Here is a 10949-nt window from a genome sequence, read left to right on the forward strand (position 1 = left end):
AACAATCCAATGGGAGTTACCCAGCATGTTGATACGTCAGCTGCATAGATCTCTTGAGTACCTTTTCAACTTGATTTGTTTGTTTTGCGGGGTTAGTAAGTTCTCGCCATTATGTGATGTAGGGTCCACCAGAGCTTCATCTGCAAGGGAAGAGTAAGAACTTTTCTTGTTGTGTTTTACTTTGTAAAATGGGCATTAGATACAGGCTTAGTTTTTGTAAGGATCTTTCATTTCAGCATTGTTTTTAATTCACTGGTCGGCTTATCCTTTCTCTCTTCCTCTGGACTCCATGATGTGGTTTGCCTCCTTCCTGTCTAGGACCCATCACTTCCAAGTGGAGATTTTGTCTCATCCACCCTCTGCATTGTGAAGTCCTATGTGGGGTCTGATAAAAAGGCTTTAAGGGATGGTGGCTGAAGAGTTCCCTGGACAGGTTAGTCCCTAACTGTGAACAGCTGATCTTCTCAACTCTCAGGCTCCCATGCCAAGTTTTCCTTATCACTAACAGCTTCCTATTGATGTCAGTAAGACTAAATATGCAAAGGAAATATGAAGTTCTTTTCCCTGAGAACCAGGATATTTAGGTTGTGTAAATCCTTGAACCCTAAAATGGATTTAATCAGTTCCATTCAGTTTATAAATATTGTGTTTCAAGGACCCACATGTGCTGGAACAGATAGGAAGATTTCATTTTAACTTTGAAATTTGCAAGAGTTACAGCATGTGGGCCATCACTGTTTCTTGGACACTCTAGGGACTCGGTGCCAAGAGCAGTTCTTGGAGGTTCATGTTAAGTAAGCTCATGCTGTTTGCTGAGAAGGGAATGGCTGCCTCTCCATTAGCAAATTTGTTGGACATCACCTCCTAGCACTGCCTAACTGATGGTTGTTGTCTAAGCTTCTGTTTTGCTCTGACTCTTCCTTGGAGTGGTCAGCAGCCTTTTGCAGGATAGATTTTGGGTTTTTTCCTTCAAGTCCCTCTTCTCTCCCTCTGTGCTTTCTTTCCTTTGCCTTTCCTTTTCTTCCCAATACCTTATTAACAGGTGATGTTTCCCTCAGAATGGTATCTAAACACAGAAGATTGAAGCTGGAAGTTTTTTTTTTTTTAAATTGAACTTTTTAATTCTGAAATAATTGCCAATCCACCTGCAGCTGTAAAAGCTAAAGCAGCGATCTTAGCTACACTTTCTCCAGGGTTCTTGGTGGAATCATTCAAATCACAACCACAATCTTGACATTGATACAGTTTAAAAAGATCATTTCCATCATTGTTAGAATTCTTCATTTTGTTCTTTCTACCATTATACTCACCACTTCACACCCAGCTCTTTCTATAACCATTGGCAATCACTTCTTGATTTCTGTCATTTTAAACTTCTTTCAAGAATGTTATGTTAATGAAATAATAATGTCTGTACCCTTGGGAGATTGGATTGTTTTTCACTCATCCTAGTTTTCTGAAAACTCACCTAAGTTATTCAAACATTAACATTGTGTATCTTTTATTGTGAAGTAATAGCTCATGGTGTGGATATGCTAGAGTCTGTTTAGTCTGTTGAAAGACTTTTGGGTTGTTTTCAGTTTGGGACTTCTATGAATAAAGCTGCTCTGAACAGTTACGTATACAGATTTGAGTGTGCCACTTAAGTGTTCATTTTTCTCAAAGAAAGGCCCAGAATATAGATGCCAGGTTAAGTGGTAGTTGCTAGAATGAATATGCCAGCGTGTAGCTGCCAGGTTAGGTGATAGTTGCTTAGTTAGCTTCCTAAGGAGCTGCTGCCAAGCTACTTTTCCAGGGTGCTGTACCATTGTCCTGGCCTATAGTAACAATATATAAATTAAGCAGTTTGCCTGCTTTTGGTGTTGTCATTCTTTCTTTTTTGGTATTCTGATATGATGTTTCATTGTGATTTTACTTTACATTTCCCTAATGGCTAATTAAGTTTCATATTTTCATGTGCTTGTTTACCATATGTATATTCTCTCTAATGAAATGTCTTGCTATGTCTCTTATGTAGTTGGTAATTGGATATTTATTTATTTTACTATTGCTTTATATAATTACCTCATATAATTCTCCAAAAAATTCCTGGGGTTGCTATGGTGGTGCTTCAGATAAGCCTCTGCTTGCAATGCTGGCATTCCTCATTGGAGCTCTAGTTTTAATCCCAACTGCTCTTCTTCTGATACAGCTCTATGCTAATGTGCCTGGGAAGGCAGAAGAAGTTGGCCCAAGTACCTGGGCACCTGCTACCTACGTTGTGCCCAGATTTTGAGATCCCCAGAAAATCATCAGGAATCTGAAATTAATACAAACCCATAAAGGTGATTTATTCAGACTAGGCTCCCAACCGTCACCTCAGCCCTATTGGGCTGGGACAGCAGCAGCCGAAGCTGCAGCACAAGGAGCAAAAGAAGAAGAGCGAGGTTGATCAGCATAAGATTTTTACACATTTCAGGCAGTTCCACACAATAATACAGTTATGATTGGTCAGTTTAACTGTTAACTTTTAAAAAGAGCAAGTTGGTAGACTTCTATTAGTGGGTTTGAAGCAAGCAACTTTCAAAAATACAAACTGGTGGGTGGGCTACAGGGCAATGAGGAGTCTTATCTAACATCAGGGTCTTCCTTTCTGAGTAGTGCTCTCTGCCTACGTGACCTGCCAGGTGTCACATAGTCAGGCCTGAAGTTCACACAGCCCCCAGCCAAGCAAATAAGGCAGAAATCACAAAAGCAGAAAACACTTAGGTTCTTCACTACATGGAAGATCGGATTGGTTGGAGGTCCTGTTTTTGGACTTTGACCTGGACCAGCCCCAGTCAATGTGGACACCTAAGGAATGAACCAGCTAATGGAATATCTCTGTCTCTTTCTCTCTTGGCCTTTCTTGCCTGTCTTTCTCTTACTCTGCCTCTTTCTGTTTCTCTTTTGTTATTCTGCCTTTCAAATATATAAGTGGATAAATCTTTTTAAAAAATTGCTGTTGAAAGCTATACTACTCTTAAGAACTGGAATCCAGCTCTGAATGCAGGTCTTCATGATGGCACATCTTCTTCCTTCTCTCTCCTCTGTTACCACCCCCCAGCATTGGACCCTTCACTGCCAGAAGGGTCTCTTTCTCACCCACTCACTGTCTCATAGTGAGTGACTAGCTTTCATGGCGTTTATTGCTACTACTGGATTTGAGAATCCAAAACTGATATCTCAGTTGCCAAATTCTAGGCCCAAAGTGCCCGTGCATGCTCCTAAGTCCTGTAAACTCACTGTGTCATGTCAGACTCTGACTCTTCATTTAAGGAACACTCCATCACCTCCTGATTTTTTTTTTTTAGATTTATTTATTTTTATTGCAAAGTCAGATATACAGAGAGGAGAGACAGAGAGGAAGATCTTCCATTTGATGATTCACTCCCCAAGTGAGCGCAACAGCTGGTGTTGTGCCGATCCGGAGCCAGGAGCCAGGAACTTCTTCCAGGTCTCCCACGCGGGTACAGGGTCCCAAGGTGTTAGGCTGTCCTTGACTGCTTTCCTAGGCCACAAGCAGAGAGCTGGATGGGAAGTGGAGCTGCCGGGATTAGAACTGGCACCCATATGGGATTTTGGCCGTGTTCAAGGCGAGGACTTTAGCCACTAGGCCACCGCACTGCGCCCCTGACTGACTTCTAATAACAGTACTCCATCTTGTTACAGACTCAAAACCTGAGTCTGCTCCTGAGTTTCCTTAAATATAACTATGCACCCCACCACATAATTAGTTACCAAATTTCTGCACAGATTCTAATTCTGATTTCCCTTCTTTCAAGGTTCACTGAAGTTTATAATTTTTTAGGCCTTAAAATGTGTATGGTTTGCAATATCCTTGCACTCAAGGGTTCCTTAAAAAGTTTGTGGAAAATGGAATGAAAAGATAAGTTTATTTTGGTTTAAACTTTTAAAAATCCTTGCATAGTTTCAAAATAATATATAGTTTTTAGAAACTTTAAAATGTTAATTTTATTTATTTGTAAATCAGAGAGAGAGAGAGAAAGAAAGGAGAGAATGAAAACTACCATTCACGGTTACTCTGCAATTGGCTACGTGGTGGGAGCTGGGCTGAGCTGCAGTTTGAAGCCAGGAACTCCGTCCAGATCCCCCTTACTGGAGGATTTCTCTTGTGGACATCTTGTGATTTTCTAGAGGGTGAAATATTTCTAAAAAGTATTTCATTGAGAAGCTGAATATTCTGGTAGTTTGTAAAAAAATGGGGCTTGTTAAAGTAAGTAGGTAATACTCCGGTCAGCTTTCAGCTGCATGTGGCTTGTTTTAGACTTGGAAACATAATCTGAATTAGCAGTGCAAAGTTGGCTTCTGACATTCTTCTCGGAGTTCTCCATGGGTTCTGTGTAGGAGCACCATGAATGTGGGAGCATCCTGAGGCCAGTGGGTTTTGGGTTCTAGTATATAATTTTCAACTCACAGGGCTATTTTTTTCTTGGTGAATACAAGAATGGAGGATTTATGGCCTGTATAATTTAGAAATTATATTCAATAAATGAAAATGACATCATGTCACTTGGACTTGAGAGTCTAAAATTACAGAAAGTTGCTAGGGCAATGTTCATGGTAAAAATTAGGACCACTAGTCATTCATTGTTGAGCCTGATGACTAGATGACAGTACTAAGAATATAAATAATTCCCAGCCATCGAAACAAGCAACCCTTTTTATGCCTATATTAAATAGCAATATCTCATTAATGAATTTCACAGTGTAGATTTAACCTTCACTCATTTTCTTTAATCTCCATTTTCTTTTCTTCCAAATATACCCTCAAGTATCTTAACAGTTTGCTAACAGTTCCATGTTAGAAGAGAAGGTTGTAAGATAATCAGTAGAGGACGGGTTTAGAGTCAGGTAGATTTATGCTATACCCAGTTCTACTCTTTTCTGCTTTTATCCTGTTGAACAAATAAGAAGTCTAGATCCCAATTTTCTCATATGTAAAATGAGGATGAGAATCACATCTACTTCAAGAGGCAGTTGCAAGATTATGTGAAATAATGTATAGAACTTAACCTGGGTCAGAGAAGTACTCAGTAAGTGATAGCTGCTGTTATTATTAATTATCCCTTTATAACAATAAATATTTTGGTAGTAAAGTCATTGGTGTGCTTTTTCAGATGTAAGGATTTATCTATCAGATGTAGTGGGACTGCTACAGAAGCCAGCAAGAATAAAAACATCCACCAAAATATCCCCAAATTTAGCACACACTGTGAATGATGGAGACTATAAATAAGGTCCTTAAATAATAGTTTATGGATATTCTGAGTTAGCAGTATAACATTCCTTTAATCAACATTGCCTGGGCGTCTGCTATGTGCTTGAAATATGCTGGCACCAGTATCTGTGCCCTAGTATTGTTCACAGTCCATTCTGCAAATGAAATCCACCCATTTGAATGTTTCCCAGTTTGTTTTGCTCAGGTAACTATGGATAATGATGTTGTGCTGCTTGAACTTGGAGACTGAATTTAGAGTTCTTCACTAAACTTGTGTCTTTGTGAGAGACACTGAGAATTCCACCCAGTGAGTATGGTGACTGCTATGTGCAAGTCTGGTCGTTTTCCAGCCAGAGGCCTGGGCGTCCCCACTGTGACCCCTGAGGAAGTCAGTGTTCACATTTCTCACACCACAGTTCCTTTTATTGCACATTATGGGGATATAAAGGCATGGTTATAGTTGGGGGAGTGGCTTTGCTTTATACATAGGCAAAGGATTTCCTATTTCAGAGGGATAGGAGCTGGTGAAGTGTTCATTAGCCTGTTTAAAAATGAGCAGTTGACTCTTGCTTCATTGCAATAAAGTGTTACAATTAAGCATCTTCATCTGTTTTTTTTAAGATCTATTTATTTATTTATTTATATTACAAAGTCAGATATACAGAAAGGAGGAGAGATAGAGAGGAAGATCTTTCTGATGATTCACTCCCCAAGTGAGCACAACAGCCAGCGCTGTGCCGATCCGGAGCCAGGAACCAGGAACTTCTTCCAGGTCTCCCACATGGGTGCAGGATCCCAAAGCATTGGGCTGTCTTGACTGCTTTCCCAGGCCACAGCAGGGAGCTGGATGGGAAGTGGAGCTGCCGGGATTAGAACCGGTGCCCATATGGGATCGCGGCGCGTTCACGGTGAAGACTTTTAGCTGCTAGGCCATGGCGCAGGGCCCTTCATCTGTTTTCATTTTGCTAAACTGCTACACCAGGCACCACAAAAGAAATATATTAATTAAATGTCTCACTCTAAAGGGAGGTACTTGGAAAATGGAAAAATACTCATTTGTAGTGGAGGGGAATAAGCCAGGGAGTAATTAGAATCTTGAAATTTCTGCAGTTGGAATCACAATAAAAAGAGCAGAGATGACCATAAAGTAGCCTGTTCTTGGCATTGCTTAATTGTCCTATTTATTTTTCTGTCTCTGAAACTGTCTTTAGTGACACCTACTGATAAGTGCCAATCGGAACCATGGCTGAATTCCTTTGGGCTGGACCTGCCAACAAACTGCTCAGGCTTCCAGATGTTGCTACTTTGTGAGAAATGAGAACTCAATAAAGCAGTCTCACCCTTCCTCCTGGGGTGAACAGCGTAAAGACAGTCAGATATGGAAAATCACTGCTCAGCACCATGAACAATGTACTCAGATGAGGGGTTGGGCCAGTTCTTGTTTGTCTTGGTAGAACGGCTGTGGAGCCTAATGCAAGAATTCCAGCTGGCTGCAGTTCAAAATATGACTATACGTTGAGATTGCTCAACCACAGGAGGCCTTTTAGCTTGGGAAAAGCCCAATAGTGGGTTTTGACAAACAACTAGCTAGAGAATATTGTAAAAATGGTTAAATATGAATCTCACGTGATTTTGTTATGCTAACCGTTTCTCCTCCATTTATGTTTTTCTGATTCTATCCTTTTGTGTTATGTAACAAATTAGAAAGATGCTCCAGTAAACAGCCTCATGGCACATCCTAAGCATCAATGAATAATACTCAGTGAGCACTCACTGTTCTGAGAATAGAACAAAATGAACTGAAGTGAATTAGGTTTGTCCTCTAGACCAGAGTGTCCCAGCCTTACTTAGTGCAGGGCAGTCTTGTGACCTTGCTGTGAAAGAAGAAGAAAATATGTCACTATTCTTTTTCCCTGAGCCAGTCCCTCATCTAGCTGTGTGCCCACCCAGCTGCCACCCACATTGTTGTGCAGTCCTGCTGCCCTTGAATGCCTGAATGGAAGGCCAACCTCAGCGTAGGCTGCGACATTATTTCTCTTTAAATATAATCCCCAAATAAGCCATTTGCTAGCTCAACTTGTGGTGATGTAATGGATATTGATAAGTTAAATGTTTACTTGTAATATTTCATTCACTTAGTCTAACATATATGTTTAAGATCATGTCTTATTAATAGTGATATATTATTTTAGAGCTGTTTTTCTAAGTATCACAGCTAACAGGATTATTTTCATCTAGACTCTTCTCATGTGTGCTAGAGACAGCCAAGAAGGATCAGAGCTGTGTTGTCACCAGAGTGGCGTTTTGAGTTGCTTAATACCATTTTCTAAAAACTGTTGCCTTCACTTCCACTTGATTTTTTTTGGGGGGGGAGGGATCTGGATGTGTAAAACTATTACTGCAAATTTTACCCTACTCATGGTTCTCATTTTCATAGTGTTATGATTATGATGATTGCATTATACATATGTAAATATACATGTAAATATATATGTAAAACTGTGGGATGCAGGCATACCTAGTGGTAGTCTAGCTTGCTGTGCCAAATGCCACCTTATATCTCTTGTTTTGAGCACCTAGTTTAAGTGCTTTTCCCATGTTAGAATTTATGGATACTTCACATTTTTGCAAAGTAAATATTGTTATTACCGATCAGAAAAGCAAAGGAGCTGTTGGGCAGTTTGTCAACAACTATACCAATGATTATACCACTAGTGTGTGAACTGGTAGTGGGACACAGGGCAGTTCCACACACTGCACCATTGATTTTCTCCAACCTCACTTTAAGTTGTTTTAGTAATTTGTATATGTGTCAACAGTTGACATTTTAAAATAAGGACTGTAATGAATTTGTAATTAATGAAATGACCTTTTACAAAGTAAGAAAGATTATATAAATGGAAACATTTCTGATTGTGTATAGTTTGACATTATTCTATGTAACAGTGCTGTGCATTTAAAAAATTTTTTTTTTATTTTGAATTTTGAATTGTGTGGTACAATTTTGTGTAGGCTGGGATTCCCCCCAACTCTCACCCCCGTCAATTTTTCCCATTTTGTTACAATAGTGTAGTCCTTTAAAGAAATGATTTGTTTGAAAGTCAAAGACAGAATGAGCTCTTTCATTCACTGATTCATTTCACGAATGACACACCTAGGGCTGCATCATCCAAACCAGGAGCCTCAATCCAAGCACACCATGAGTGGCAGGACCCATGTACTTGACCCATTACCTACTGCTTCCTAGGGTACACAGTAGTAGGAAGCTGGAATAAGAGAAGCTGGGACCAGAACCCACGTGGTTCTTTCCTGTCTCAACTTCAGTGCCAAACACCCGTTCATAATATTATCTATTTTTAGAAAAACAGTTTAATGAGAGGAAATGCCCAGGTTCTGGTCTAAGACTAACTTGGATTTTAATCCTGTCCCTGTCAATTGTTTGATTTGTGACAGTGGCAAAATTATTTAATCTATAAACTTTTACCTGTAAAATGGAGTGGAATAATGCTCTTCACCCTTAGGGACATGAATGAAAAGAAAGGCCAGTTGAAAGATGGTTTGCTACTCTCCGTTCTATAGTTCATATGTGAGAATATATGTATGTATGTGTTTACCTATATCTATTTGTTTTATATTTTGCATGAAGGCTGCCTATAAATCTTAATGATAATTCAACATCTTTGACTAGAACTAAATACTGGAGCTGCTATAATATTACAAGAATGAAAGCAAGGCATCTGGCTTATATGGATTTCCAAGGGGATGAATAAGGAGAAAGAGTGAAATAATTTCAGGATTTACATGGATAAGAGTATATAAGTTTGTGGGTGGGGTGGGTTGAGGGTCAGGCAGCAATCAATTTAGGTTAACACATTTTGTGAATAATTGTATTTATTAAGATTTTATTTATTTATTTGAAAGAGTCTCAGAGAAAGAGAGAGAAATCATCTACCCACTGCAAATTAGGTTGCAAGGACTACAACATTTAACTTCCAACATCATTCTATGGATTAAATCAAAGGGTGCATATGCTGTTTAGCGGTGTCTGACACAGACTATAGATGATGAAATAAAATGATGATAAAGTTATATCCTCTAAGGAACAGACATTAGTATGCATACTAGGTCTATGGAGAAAGAGCCAGAAAAGTTACTGCCAAGAAGTTGTTGGATTGAGGCAGACTCTTATCTTAAGTAGTTACGGAGTTTAGTGCTTCTGGAGACAAAGGCATTATCCCATTGGAGAACTTCAGAGAATAAGACAAAATATTTGGGATAAAGAATATATTCAAATGGAAGGCCAACATTGGAATTCACCACTTGCAGTGCAGTCATATGAACACCATTCAAGTTGTAGCTGCCCCACTTCTGACCCAACTGCTTGCTTATCCATTTGGGAAGATGGTCCAAGTGCTTGAGCCCCTGATACCCATGTGGAAAACCAAGATAAAGCTCCTGGCTCTGGCTATTGGGTCCATTTTGGGAGTGAGTCACTGGCTGGATGGGTTGTATGTCTCTTCCTCTTTTTCTGTAATTCTACCTTTGAAATAAATAAATAAAAGCTTTCCAGAAACAGTAATAGGAACAGATTGGGAAGATGGTGTCTGACACCATCTTCTCTGAGGCACCTTGTATTTGTATCAGAGAAGGGTTCAAAGAGGAAATAATGGAAATTGGGTTCTCCACACATCCCAGCTATCTTCTTTAGGGCATAGTGCTCAGGAAGTGTCTTAAAATTCAGTACTTGGTTTTGAGGCCAACAGTGTGTGTTACCTAAGACACTGGGAAACCAAGAATCAACATTGTTAACCATTGGGCCAACTGGAACAGCCTTCACACACCCCCACCCATGAATTGTTGACAGCAGGTATGTATTTCTGCATAATTATGAAGTTTATGGGTTTAATATTGAAAAATGCATGACAATAGCCGTGATGTATTCTGGCTCCATTTCCATCTGTGTCTATTTACTGACATTGGAAATTTGGGCTGTGTGCTCCAGAGTGGACTGAACTTCTGAATTGTGACTTCATTGTTCAAAACAGAGAATTCTCTGCATCATGAGACAGCTAGAAGTAAGGAGAGGCCCCAGGGGCTGAGTCGGGTTTCCTGGAGCTTCCTGGGAATCACATGGTGGGGATGGGTTCCTTCAAGGTCAGTCCAGTCACCGTGTTTTCATTCCAGAGATGTTCTGGTTCTTGAAAATGACCAGACAAGGGGAGGGACCTCTCATCTGGAGCATCTCTTCCTTTGGCCCAGGCCCCGTCAGCCTATCAGTTTGATTTTTGCTCTGTAACCACAAAGACATGGATGATGGATCTCTTTTTGGAACACAGTGCTGTTTGCTTGGGAAAACATCCATTTTAGACAAACAATAAAAGCAACCCAAGTGGGCGTTGGCTGTTCTCCTGGTGTTACGCTCATGTGTGTGCCTCTGGTGCTTGGCAGCAGAAGGTTTCTGGTTGACCCTAACAGGAGACCACCCTCTGGGATTACCCATCCCCTGGCCATATTGGTCAGAATACAACTTGGAATTGAAGTTATTAGCCCAAAACAAGATACAGATTTGACTTGTCAAATTCTAATTTCTATGTGTGTTGAGGAGTATTTTTTTTTTCTTTAAGGAATCTACTAATCTCTGGGAGGGAAAATTTTGAGGGAGGTATCAGAGCAGATGCTGTGACTGTAT

This window comes from Ochotona curzoniae, unplaced genomic scaffold, assembly GCF_017591425.1.
Source record: "Ochotona curzoniae isolate NIBS_2020 unplaced genomic scaffold, NIBS_Ocur_1.0 scaffold_4701, whole genome shotgun sequence".
NCBI classification, from domain to species: Eukaryota; Metazoa; Chordata; class Mammalia; order Lagomorpha; family Ochotonidae; genus Ochotona; species Ochotona curzoniae.